At 38.3% G+C, this 14,296-nt stretch overlaps 1 protein-coding gene across 1 annotated transcript in view; it reads left to right on the forward strand.

Moving 5' to 3' along the window:
- The window catches only part of LOC150080437 (centrosomal protein of 290 kDa-like), a 386,964-nt gene that overhangs the window by 343,786 nt on the left and 28,882 nt on the right, over nt 1–14,296 (forward strand).

The raw sequence follows: 14,296 nt of genomic DNA on the forward strand, positions 1-14,296 counted from the left end.
ATGAATCATTAATTAACCTAACTGCCCTCTTCTGAATGGAATCTAGGAGCCTGAGAGAGGTTTTGGGGGCACCACTCCAGATGTGGGAACAATATTCCATGGTAGGGCGGATTTGTGATTTGTACAGAGTGAACAGCCGTTTGGAAGAAAAGTAACAGTGAGAGCGAAAGAGAAAACCAAGTGTTTTAGATGCAGAGGAAGCAATATTTGTAATATGTTTGTGCCAAGAGAGAGAGAGAGAGAGATTAGAAGTCAGGGTATCCCCAAAAGGGATATATTATTTTGCCTAGAAATCGGAGTGACACCGAAGATAAGCATAAGAGAATTTTTATGAATACAAAATTTAATGTGTATATATATATATGTTTTATTTTATTCCCATTGTTCTATACAAGGGGTACGCCGGTTACATACACATTTCCAGGGGGTATGTGAAGCATAAAAGGTTGAGAACCACTGGTCTAGGTAATTATCTCAAGGCCAATTTTTACACATCCCTTGAAATATCAACAGTAATTAATTTTCACACATGTATACCCCACTTTAGGTATGGGCCAGACATAAGGAGGGGGTATACATCTATGAAAATTAATTACTTTCGTCCGGCTCCCGCTGTATGGCTGAGTAATCCCGCTCCCCCTCCCGAACACAGTACACATCACTATAAAGTTGTATTGTAATGTTGGTGTGTTTTTATTTGAATAATTGTGCTCCTTATTGTGTAAGTAGGTAAAATTTATATTATTCTCCATTTTATTTATTGAGTTGGAGCTGCAACGCGACACAAACCCAGTGGCATAAGTATGCCAATGCAGCTGCATTGGAGCCGAGCTTGAAAGGAGCCCTGCGAAATTTGGAAGACAGATTCATTTCTCAAAACAATTCACAATTTTCATTCATAAACAAGCAAGTTTTTTAAATTAAATGTAACACGTTCTTATCGACCCAGTGACTGACCACCACTCGAGTATTGTTTAGACTGATTCCAAGGTTATAGAAATATTAGTAAATAAAAGTTAGTTGTGAAATATTCAGCAACACAAGTGTCAAATATTAAATGTACATTACAGTCTGATTTTATTTTAGTGTTGGCGAATTTACATTTTTTGTATGTGCATACTCTGATAGTTGTCAGAGGGTAATATGTTTTATTTTACAATACACAAATTTGTTGCATAACAGTCTGGCTACGGACAGTGTTGTTGTTTTTAACGCCTGTCGTGCTAGATTTATCTTTCTTTCTTTCTTTTTTTTTTTTTTTTTTTTTCATCTGAAACGAAAAACTGCAAGGACTAGGAATGAGTTATTACTCTGCTAACAAGAGATACATTTCAATCATGGTTCGTTTGATCCTCGCATATGGCAGTATGGCATTGTAAACCTGACCAGCATATTGGGACGAACCCTTCCTGTAATTAGCGTTTATCTCGTGGTGTTCAGAGAGGGAATAAGCAATGACCAGGCAGAGTAAAGTGTCTGCTTTGGTCACTACAAAGCATTAAGTTTATGGTTTTGAGGTTTATTTGCCATTTTCACAAAAACATTCTACCCTTGTCTATTGCTCTGTTTCTATACAGCCAACAAGACCCGAGCTTTGTCAGTGCCATGAATAATACATTTTGTAACAGTTTTATATGTACTATATCTGTTCTGTTTTCGTTTGTGGTGGGAAAATTTGTTGCAGAGTTAATTGAAGGAGTAACTCAGGAAAAGAGAGTGGGAAATGAAACAAAAAAATTCAGCCAATCACAGAGATTTTCATTTGCTTTATTGGCAGAAAAAGTTCTGCAGCTCTTCTCAAGCATCATGTATCATTCTGTGATTCTACATTTTCAAGTGCAGAGATTCTACATTTTTAAGTTTCTTAGAACATGAAAAAACTTACTTATTACTACCATTTTTTTCCCAACTTGTGATAGAAAGGCTGAAGATGTAAGTAAATTTATTATTCCAGTTTTCATTAGTTTCCAGTTTTCGTTCACAAATTGTGGATTCATAATTTGTGAATGTGGGCCATTCACAAATTATGAATGATCCATGACATCCAGTTTTGATACTAATATATGTTACTCATTGCTGTTGATTTATTTATTTAAATATTTTACTATTCTTTGCATTCGGTTGCAATTTGACAGAACGATTTGTAATTTTATTACTTTGGTGTCAGTAGTTTTTTTTTTTATTGAAAATTTTTTGAAGGATCATTTACAGATCAGAAAAAGATATAATATGAATTTCAAAAAGCTATTTTTCTTGTCCACACTTTTTTTTTTTTTTTCCTGAGCTTAGTGAACAATGAATTGCATTGATTTGCTTTGTGTGCAATGCATTGGCAACTTTGTAGTGATTCTGTAATAAGTGATTTTATTATTCCGGTTTTCATAAGTTTACATTATGGACCATTCACAAATTATGAATGGTCCATGCATCTGGTGAGTATGGGCTTGGCACACCCAGGGTCCTGAGCTGGATATCATCATTCTTCTCTTTCTTGATGATTCCCTTCTACTTTTCTCCTTTTCTCTCTCTCTCTCTCAGGGTAACTCGGGAATTTTTTTTTGGCTGGTGCAGCATAAGCCTCAGGCTTCCTTGCACCATATAGCTAATAATAATAATGTCGGCGATTGTCAAATGTTGTATAGTTTGTACTAATAATAATAAGTTACCCTGAGAAAGAGAGAGGGCCCCGGGTGCCAAGCGATTGTGATTAAGCTTTTTCTCTGTGCTTAAAGTGTGATTATCTAAAAGCGATTTATAGTTCTTTTAAGATCCTGTCCTTAAGAAATTTATTTATTTAATATCAGCTACTGTTACAAAAGTACTTGTACAGACCAAGAAAGAAAAGCTACCTTTCTTTATTTTTCATATTTCTATTACTAACACTTACTACTTTATGCTTGGTCACACCGGGCACTTCTCCTGCCTCCCCGTGGTGGGGCCGGAAACCTTGGCAGAAAAGCTAATCTGCCAAACATGGATCAAAATGTGTTTCCACCTCTAGAGCCGATAAGCTCTTGGCCACAGTTAGACTTTGAGCATAACAAGTCACAACCCAAGAGGTTGAAAACCACTTCCTCAGCGACAGATTGTCGTGCATTTCTTATAATGCACTCTCTTGCAGATCAGCCTCTCAGTAAGCTCTCTCTCTCTCTCTCTCTCTCTCTCTCTCTCTCTCTCTCTGTTCCTTATCCAGAAACACCTGGAAAGTCTGGCAGGATCTCCTAAGACAGTCAAGCGACTGCAATCAGGCAACCTTCTAGTGGAAACAATGAACCGTAAACATTCAGAGAAAGTGCTAAAACTTAAAAGCTTTGCTGGAATTCCAATAAAATTTTCTTCCCATACAACCCTAAATATATCTAAGAGTGTTATATCCAGCTGGGATCTATTAAATATCATGGAGGAGGAGATAACACAGGAGCCTCAAGATCAAAATGTCATTGCTGTGAAAAGAATTATGGTTAAAAGAGAAAATACACTCACACCTACAAGGAATATTATCCTAACCTTTAATATGCCAAATCTACCACCATCGATAAAAGCAGGCTATCTACTTTGCCCCATTAGACCATACATTCCTAACCCATAGAGATGTTTTAAGTGCCAAAAGTATGGCCACTCTCAAATGGCATGCAGAGGAAACCAAGTTTGTCCTAATTGTGGGTCCTCTGACCACACCCAAAGTGGCTGCTTGGCAAAAGAAATGACTTGCCCCAACTGTAAAGGAAACCATCCTGCTTATTCAAGAACGTGACAGATGGAAAACTGAAAAGAAAATCGTTAAATATAAGATTGAAAATAAAGTAAGCTTTCAAGGAGCACAGAAATTAATTGCTCCCAGTATGAATAAACATACATACGACAATATTGTGCAAAAATATCAATCAGTGGCCACCCAAACTGATGTTACAGTCCTTCAAACACCTCAATCTCTGACTGGGCTCGGACTGTTCTCACTCAGCAACAGTCCAATATCCCGAAACAGTTGAACCAGGCAAGTAATACTGCAATTAACAGTACCAGCTACATCACCTTCTCCTCCCTCAATGATTGCTTCTACATTGAGTAATCGAAGCTCAAATTTAAAAAAGAATATCCAAGAAATGTCTATTGATACAATTGACTCATCCAGACAAGAGGACCCAATCCTAGAATTTTATGTGGAAGAAGATATGAACACTAGTTGGCCATTCTTCTCAAAAAAAGACAAACCAAAGCCTGAATGCCATAAGCCAGCCACATTAAAGAAACAGTCAGATACAACTTCTATTAAACATCAGTAATGCCTTACATTCTACAATGGAATTGTAGAGCGTATCGTAGCAACCTTAATGATATTCAAGTCTTAATAAGCTACTACTCTCCAGTTGGTTTCTGTCAACAAGAAACCTACCTAATGTCTCAAATTTCTACCAACATAAAGAACTAATCTATCTATCGACAAGATTGTAATACTTCAAATGCGGCCTAGGGGCCGTGGCCATTTTGGTCAGTACAAAGATCTCGACCAAACAAATTGTTTTGCAAACTGAAATTGAAGTTGTTGCTGTACGTTTGATAGCCCAGATTGCATTAACACTAGTATCAATCTATCTCCCACCAAGTCATACCTTCTCTTACCAAGATCTTGAAAATCTTCTAATGCAGTTACCTTCCCCTGTCTGTCTTTTGGGGGATTTCAATGGCCACCACCCCTTATGGGGATCAACTAAATTAGATAGACATGGCTGACTAATTGAAACCTTTCTGGAGAAGAAAACCCTTACTGTTCTTAATACTGGTACACCCACTCACATACAGTTACCAACTGGACCAACTTCTGCAATCGATCTATCAATATGTTTCCCAATTCTGTTTCCAATCAAGGAATGGTCCGCTCTGGATGATCCCATGGAAAGTGACCATTTTCCAATCATTTACAAGCTGCTCACTACCCAACTACCATTATCACAACCCTGTAGGAAATGGAAATTCTCTCAAGCCAACTGTGTCCAATTTCAATCAGCTATCAGTCTGGATGAGAAATTTATATGAACACAACTGATAGATGAAGCCACATATTATATATCACGTATTATCTGCAGCTAAATGCTCAATTCCATTGTCGAATCCTCCTTCCCGACGGCACCATAATTAATGGTGGAATGAAGAATGCACAAAAACAAAGAAGTTAAAAAATATAGTGTGGAATTCTTTTCGTAGATCTCCAGCCACGGTTAATCTTATTAACTATAAGAAGCTAAGGGCAAAAGCATGTCTCACACAAAGACAAGCCAAAAAGAATTCCTGGATTCGGTTTGCCTCTACTGTAAACAAAAACACTAATTCCAGTTTAATATGGAAGAAAATTAGGCAGATTTCCAACCACCCCTTCCCCAATTCTTTCGTGGAATGGACAAGAGCTCTCTGCTCTTAAGGACATTGCAAATTCCAAGTTTCAGTGGCATCAAAAAATTAAGACCATGTTTGAACAATGATCCATCAACTTTTGAACCTCTGTACTCCTTCCATATTCTGGAAGGAGTACAGAGCCACTTCGTATTCTGGACTACTACATGCTATCAAAACAACATGCAGTAGTGCCTATGGGCCAGATGGAATATATTATATTATGTTACAACATCTTTAAGAAAAAAAATTTAAAAATACTGCTGGTCTTCTATAACCAAATCTTCCTTGAAAACCTTTGCCCCACCATGCCACAGTTCTGTCCTTTTTGAAACCTGGAAAGATCCTACCAGTCTGTACAGTTACAGACCAATTTCCCTCTCCAGTTGCCTTGGCAAGTTACTCGAAAAAATAATCCATAATTGACTTGTTTGGATCATAGAAATGCAACATCTGAGTAATAATCAGCACGGATTTCACCAGAACAGGTCCTCCTTAGGTCTCATGATCAAAACTGAGTCTGCAATTCATAATGCCTTTGTAAAAAATGAACACCTTGTTATGGTTTCCATAGACATAGAGAAGGTGTTTGAAACTACCTGGCATCATGGCATTCTCAGTGACATCCATGCTCTTGGTCTACGAGGCAACCTGCCTGTATTTATCAGGAACTTCCTCCAGAACCATTCGTTCCAAGTTCAATACCACAACTCGCTTTCTATGACATTCTTACAGGAAGGAGTACCACACTGTACTGAGTGCAACCCTTTTTGCCCTTAGAATCGATTCCATCACAAAAGAACTTCCAAATACTGTTCAGACCTACCTTTACGCTGACGATCTCTCTATTTCTTGCCATTCTCAGAACATGAGATCCATTGAGCGGCAATTACAGATATCCCTGAATAAAGTCCAGAGGTGGGCAGTGTGCAGTGGCTATCGTCTGTCACAGCAGAAAACCATTGCAGTTCACTTTTGCAATCAACATAAATTACTTAAAGATCCTGAACTTCACATATCAAACTCTACCATTCCAGTGACTGACAATGTCAGATTCTTGGGATTAATCCTTGACAGGTAGTTAAATTTCTTTGAGCACATTAAATCTGTATATACTACCTGCCTCAGAAAGCTGAATATATTAAAAGCTTTATCTGCCCTGTCTTGGGGAGCAGACTACATCTTTGCTGCTCCTATATAGAGCATTGATCAGATCCCGTTTGGATTATAGTGCTCCAATCTACGATTCTGCCCAAAAGAGTACACTCCGCTGGCTGGATTCTATACAGCATAGTGCATTAAGGATTGCCCTTGGTGCTTTCAGGACATCTCCTATCATTAGTTTATATATTGCCTCCACAGGAAAACAGTACTTCTTAAGTATGCAGCCCAAATACAAAGTTGTTGTCAGTATCTTATTGAGCCATACCTCTTTAATCCACCACTACAAAACCTCTATAGAAATAAACCCAGCAAAATAAGACCTGCAGACTTACACCTTATTGAATTAATGCAGAGTTGGAATGTTCCTATTTTCAACAGGCAACAATTTGATTTAACCTCCGTTTCGGTTCCACCCTCTGACTACAGTCACTTCATGCAAACAGCATGTCTCGCGCAGTTGAAAGAGCTATGGCACACCCAAATCAATAATAAACTCTACTAGTTGAAACACAATCCAAAGTGTTGGCACTCTAGCACCAAAACAGTGCGAAGAGAAGAAGTGGTACTTGCACAGGCACGTATCAGACACATATATCTGACCCACCTCCATCTGCTCAGGGGCAAAGATCCTCCTCAGTGTCCATACTGTTCAGAAAACTTAACAGTCAAACATATTCTGATTGACTGCCCTCACTATCAACAGGACAAGAACATCCGTCCTGTATTTTGTGAGAAATCTACGTATTATTGGAGATGATGCAAACATCGAGTTTTTCTCTTATCTGAAAATAATTGGATTATATGATAAATTCTAAAATATCTCTGTAAACACGACCAAGTGGTTATTCCTAAATTTTGTTTTTAGCATTTTCCTGTGAATAGGCACATTATAGCCACAGCAGCTTATGTGCCGTTAATCCCCCATAACACACACACACACACACACACACACACACACACACACACACACACACACACACACACACACACACACACAAGTAGAAAGGAGGCGCCTCCGTAGCCAGGTGGGAAGGAGCAGCAGTGCGTAGCACACGCTTCTTGATTAGACCGGGGTTCGAGCCCGTCACCACCAAATACGGAGGATGCGGAAAGGTCATTCAGGGAATGACCACCGCATATCCCGGAGCAATATGGCCTTAGTTGCTAATGCTCCTAAAAACCAAATAACAACAACAAGTAGAAAGGAATCACTAAGAAGGAGAAGAATGATGATATCCAGCTAAGGACCCTGGGCGTGCCAAGCCCATACCCACCAGATGTGAGCCCCTAGGGTTAATATGTTACTCATTGCTGTAGATTTATTTTATTTATTTATTTTTTTATATATTCTTTGTCTGTGCGGGTAGCACAGTTATATCACCACCATCATTTCCTCACACCGGTGGAAAAGGCCTGAGTTTGAATCTAGTTGATTGATGGTGCGAGGAACTTTAATGGGCCTTTTTCACTCTGTGGCCGAGTTAGTCGGTCTCAGGCGTAGCTAGCAAAGTTTATTCCACAGAAACTGGAATAAACTTTGCTGGATGAAAATTTTTTTTTTCATCCAGCAAACAAACAAATCGACCAGAGAATATATGCAATTTACAGATAAAATAAATACATGTATAGATGTAAACATTTACTGGGGACCCTAATATCATAATTTTTTTTTTTTTTTTTTATTATCCTTTGCAATTTTTTACAATTTGACAGAACGATTCGTAATTTAATTACTCTGACATCAGCATTTCTTTTATTGAAAATTTGTTGGTGGATCATTTACAGATCAGAGAAAGATTATAATATGAAAAATTATAATATGAATTTGCACCAGTCACTCAGAACTCTTCAACTTCCTTTCTCTGAAACTTTTGAGATCAATGGCTCAGAAACACTAAATATAAGAACTGACTGCAAATTAGATGGTAATTATTTAAAATGTTTTTTGTAAATATTGTATATGCACGCTGATAGCCAAATTAAGTGATATTGAAAGGCATCGTAATTACAAATTAATCACAAAAAAGATGAGGTGCCCTTTAGTTTTCAGCATCAGAGAGTATTGCCATTCAAGAAAATTGTGATATAGAAGGTGCAAAGGCAGAAAGCAGCATAGCATTTTTCATAGCTGTGCATTGGCTAATTGATCATAGTTGATCACCACTGTGCATTGGGCAGTTGATCATTTGTGAATTTAGTTTTTCAGACAGTAGGGTAAGTAAGGATTTCAAACTGCAAAGAACAAAATGTACTTCAATAATATGCAATGCTATAGCACCACATTTCGTGGATAATTTTAAACCTGATTTAGGAAATAGAAACTTCAGTTTAATTATTGATGAAAGTAATGACATTAGTATTATTAAAATGTTGGGAATTGTAATGCGGTACTATTCGAATTTCAAGAATCGATTTGTGGTAACTTTTCTCGACATAATCAAACTCAATGAATGCATTGCAGGAGGAATATATGAATCTTTGAAACCATCGCTAAGAAATAATGGATTAAAGTTTTACTGACTTATTGCACTTGTACTGACAATGTATTTGTAATGGTTTAAATTAACAATGATGTATAAGAAATTAAAGGCTGAGATTCCCTGTCTGCTTCTTATCAAGTGTGTAAAGCATTCACTCCAACTAGCATTGTCAATGAGTGCCTACCACGAAACAGATTTTCTTACACCCACCTCTTAAACAGGCTAAATATAAGAAGCTTTATAGTTTAATGAATGATGGAGTTCCACATTTGATCACTGATAAAGCACAAAGTGCAGTTATAAATTTCATTATTCTATAAGTAAGTTGAAACAAAACATGCAAGAAAATTTTTTCTAATTGTCCGTTGCCTTATAATTTCTTTTTAGAATGTAAAAAAAAGAATAAAAGCACACAAAGCAGCCATGCTGAAAGGAAGAGGAAAAGAGAGTCCGCAGAAGCACTAGAAAAAGAATTTTTCTAGTGCAATAAAATAACAACAAAATACTTGGCAGATGCCAAGTATTTTGCTGTTATTCTTGATTGTACACCCGATATCACCTATCAGGAACAGGGCCAGATTAAGATATTTCTGCACTCCAGACAGAAAGATTATTTCGGCGCCCTTTGCATATTCTAGAAATCTGGATAAAGGCACTGACTCCAAGCTATAATCAGCTTCTGGAGCCCCTGTGTCTGCATGGTAGCACAGTGGTATCGTCACTGTTCTCCCCACACCAGGTGGAAAAGGCCCAGGTTCGAATCCCGTCGATGATGCAAGGAACTTTAATGGCATTTTTTTCACTCCGTGGCTGAGTTAGTCGGTCTCAGGTGTAGGTTGCAAGGTATTTTCCCCAGAAATTGGGTTCCCCAACCCAGAAACTGGGGTTTTTCATTCAGAAACAACAGACAAATCGACCAGAGAACACACGCAATTTACAGACACAAAAACACACGGGTAGATGTAATCAATTACGCGAGACCTTAATAAAAAATTTTTTTGTGAAGCCCCTGTAAGAATGACGCCCTGGGTGATTGCCCTGTTAGTTTGTGCCTTAATCCGGCACTGATCAGGAACAAATGTCCTGGACAATTCGATACATCTCCAATGGAACATTCCCCAATACACCAGTCAGTGTGTATGAACAGTTCATGAAATTTATCAATGTAAAGAGAAGTACCAGAGAAAATATGTACAATGTGCTGAAACAGGAATTTGAAATATTAGGATTAGACATAACTAATATCCGAGGGCAAAGTTATGACAATGGAGCTAATATGAAAGAAAGGTTTCAGGTGTTCAGGCAGGACTTTTACAGGAAAATTCAAGGACATTTTTTACACTACGTGTTTGTCACAGTTACATTCTAGTTCTAGGGTATATGGCCAAAACCTGTCCTGATGCAATGACCTTTTTTTCGACACTTCAACGTCTGTATGTGCTCTTTTCAGCATCAACAAAGAAATGGTCATTTTCCAAAAATATGTGAAGGGTCTTTCTGTAAAGCCTCTCTGTGAAATAATGTGGAAGTGTCGAATGCAGTGTAAGGTATCAAGTTGGTGATTTCGACGATGCGCTTTTGGAAATAGCATCAGAAGATGCCCAAGCAATTAGTGAAGTTGAATCACTAGCTAACCAGATCAAGGAATACAAGTTTTTTGTTTATTTAGTATATTGGCATTATTTTTTTGTTTCACGTAAGTAAAGAACTGCAAAGTGATTCTACAGATCTTGCTCTTTCTTCTGCTTCATTTCTTCTTTCTTCTGCTTTATTTCTTCTTTCTTTCTTTCATTTAAAAAACCATTTTAAAAGCTCTTTCTTCTTCATTTAAAAGCCTGCACTGGATGTCAAAGTATAGAGAAACTGGCTTTAAACAAATCTTCGTTGGTGCCACAAAAAAAATTATTATTATTACCCGTAATTGATTACATAAACTTGTATTTGTGTCTATAAATTGCTGGATGAAAAAAACCCCAGTTACTGGCGGAAAAAACCTTGCTATCTATGCCTGAAACCAACTAACACAGCCACACAGTGAAAAAATCCCATTAAAGTTCCTCACATTGTCAGCGGGATTCGAACCCAGGCCTTTTCCACATGGTGTGGGGGAGGACGGTGACAATACTGTCCAGAACTTGCGACAGAATTGGAAGTATCTCCAGAATTTCGCACAAAAAGATTACAAAAAAGAAAGAGGCACTTCAATTACCAGCCTGCTGATGAACCTATAAAAAATTCTAAAGAAGCTTACAAGGTAAACTGCTTTTATAAAATCGTAGACAAGGCTTTTCAATCTCTAGAGTCATAATAATCTTTTTGGTTTCTTGGGTACGTTTCTAAGAATTCTAAAGGACGAGTTAAGAAAACACGCTGCAGATTTAGAAATTACACTTTCAGATGCTAAAATCATTGAGGGAAACGAAATGGTCGAGTCTGTGAAAGTGGCAGATATTGATGGCCATATGAGTGGAGGAAATTGAAGCACTGAAACCAATTCTTCCAGAATCATGCTTTAAAAATCCTTTAAATATTTTACAATTTCTCACAACTTATTCCTTACCTTTCGAGGGTACAGCTCTAAAATGGTGTTCACAGGCCGGCCGCTAGTTGGTACATCGGACTGAACCTATTGGTAACTCTCTAGGAAGCTTCTGGATCAGCTAGTGTATAATCTTGTTACCTCTACTCTGCCAGATAGTGACTGGAGGGAGTCCGAGTAGTGTGTATGTGGGGAGCATTGTCGAGGACACGTTATGTCAAGGATCTGGGTATATTCTTACCACATGTACGCCATATCCAAAAATTTCATTACTTCATACAGCATGTCCCACCTACTTTTTCTTACTATTGAATACACCATGAATTGTCAAACTAATAGAGCAAGCTTATCTGTGAAAAGATCCAAACCTCCCAAGGACTTCCTAATTCATTTCACAAATATACGTGGTCTCAGTTCTAATCTCAATGATGTTCATTTCCACTTGCAGTCTGCCAAACCCCATGTACTTTTTCTGACAGAATCTCAGTTATTGGTTGATTCATCTACTGCTCATCTCAGATGCCCAAATTATTCGCTGTATGATGCCTTTCGCCTCAAAGGTGGTACTTGTGCATATGTCCGTTCTGATATTCCCTGTCAGAGACTTGGCAATTTGGAATCTCCTCTCTTTGATCTTCTCTGGCTTAAAATCTCTCTACCTCATTGTGTCACATTCATCTGTTGTCTCTACCGTTCTCCCAACTCCACTAATCACTTGGAGCTCTTTGATTTCCTCTCTTTGCAACTTGACTTTCTCCAGTCCAACTTTCCTAACAGTGAAGTAATTTTCCTTGGTGATTTTACTGTTACAACTCCAGCTGGCTTCCCTTTTCTAGTCACACCGACCCAGCAGGTCGAGATGCTGAGGCTTTTGCAATTACTAATGACCTAGCACAGATTGTTCATTTACCTACAAGAATACCGGACAATCCTAATCATACAGCCAATATGCTTGATCTTTTTCTCACAAACAACCCTTCTAAGTACACGGTCGAAGTGAGAGGTCCTTTAGGCACTTCAGATCACAACTTGGTGATTGTCTCTTCTCCAATGGAACCTTTAACTCATGGCTATTCCCAACCACATGTTGCTTGGCATTACAAGAATGCAAAATGGGATGACCTGCGAGACTTCTTTTCTTCTTTTCCTTGGTCGGATTACTGTTTCAAAACTTCTGATGTCAACGTTTGCTCATATCGTGTCAGTGAGATTATTCTTGCAGGAATGGAATCCCTTATCCCACACTCCACTTTAAATTCTCGTCCTTTATCTAAAACTTGGTTTTCCAATAAAAGTGCTAAGGCTGTCCAAGAGAAGAATGTTGCATATCATAATTGGCTTGTTTCTAATTCTTCAGTTTCATTTTCTGCCTACACCAAAGCTCGCAACAGTTGTAAAGCAGTTATTAATCAGTCCAAACTAGAGTTTGAACAGGCTAAGAGTAGAAAACTTGCTTCTTGCCCTAATGGTAGCCGAGCATTCTGTTCTCTTGCCAAAGCTATTGGCCACAACTTTTGCCCATCTCTGCTCCCACTTCTGTCCAAACCAGATGGTTCTGTTGTCACTTCAGCCAAGGATAAAGCTGACCTGCTAGCATCCCATTTTTCTTCCAGCTCATGTATTAATGATCTTGGTAAAACACCTCCCATCATTCCCAACACGCTCCATTCAATGCCTCCTGTGGTCTTCCGTCAAAAGGATATCAGAAGGATTTTGATGAATCTTGATGCTAAGAAAGCTCCAGGTCCTGATGGTATTTCTCCACTTGTTCTCAAAACCTGTGCTCCTGAACTTACTCCTATTCTTTGCCGCCTTTTTTCACTTTCTTATTCCAAAGGTGTTTTTCCTTCTGCTTGGAAATTTGCTCATATCCAGCCAGTTCCTAAAAAGGGTGACAAATCCCTCCCATCCAATTATCGTCCCATTGCAATTACTTCTACTCTTTCTAAAGTAATGGAGAAATCAATTAACCGCCAACTCTTAAACTACCTAGAAACCTTCCGTCTGATCAACGATCACCAGTGTCGATCCACTGGTGATATTCTGGCTTATGTTACCCATTTATGGACTACTTCAATGTAAAGGTTCGGTGAAGCACAAGTAGTTGCTCTTGGCATCTCAAAGGCTTTCGATCATGTTTGGCATAAAGGTCTTCTAAACAAGCTTCCATCTTATGGTTTGCCAACTGTTTTTAGTAATTGGTTATCCAGTTTTCTCTCTGATCGCTCACTGAGGGTGATGGTAGATGGCTCTCTGTCTTCTAACTTCTCCACTAATGCCGGTGTTCCCCAAGGTTCAGTTCTTTCCCCCACTCTTTTCCTCTTGTATATCAATGACCTTCTTCCATTGACTGGAAATCCTATCCATAGTTTTGCCGATGATAGCACATTGCATTCAACTTTCCATTTTGAGAAATCTTGTCCTGCTCAATCAGCTTCAACTTCTCGAAAATCTGCTACCAATTCCTTAAATGCCAATCTTCAGGTAATTCTCCAGTGGGGCAAAGACAACTTAGTTGATTTCAACCTTTCTAAAACTCAGTCTTGTCTTATATCTCGCAAAAAGGATTCTTCTGCTCCAATGCTTATGTTTAGTGACACTCCGATTTCTAGGCAAAATGATATATCTCTTTTGGGGATATACCCTTACTTCTAATCTCTCTTGGCACAAGCACATTACAAATATTGCTTCCTCTGCATCTAAAAAACTTGGTTTTCTCTTTCGC

The sequence above is a fragment of the Mastigoproctus giganteus genome, chromosome 9 (genome assembly GCF_048544385.1).
Source record: "Mastigoproctus giganteus isolate SK-2022 chromosome 9, ASM4854438v1, whole genome shotgun sequence".
Lineage (NCBI taxonomy): Eukaryota > Metazoa > Arthropoda > Arachnida > Uropygi > Thelyphonidae > Mastigoproctus > Mastigoproctus giganteus.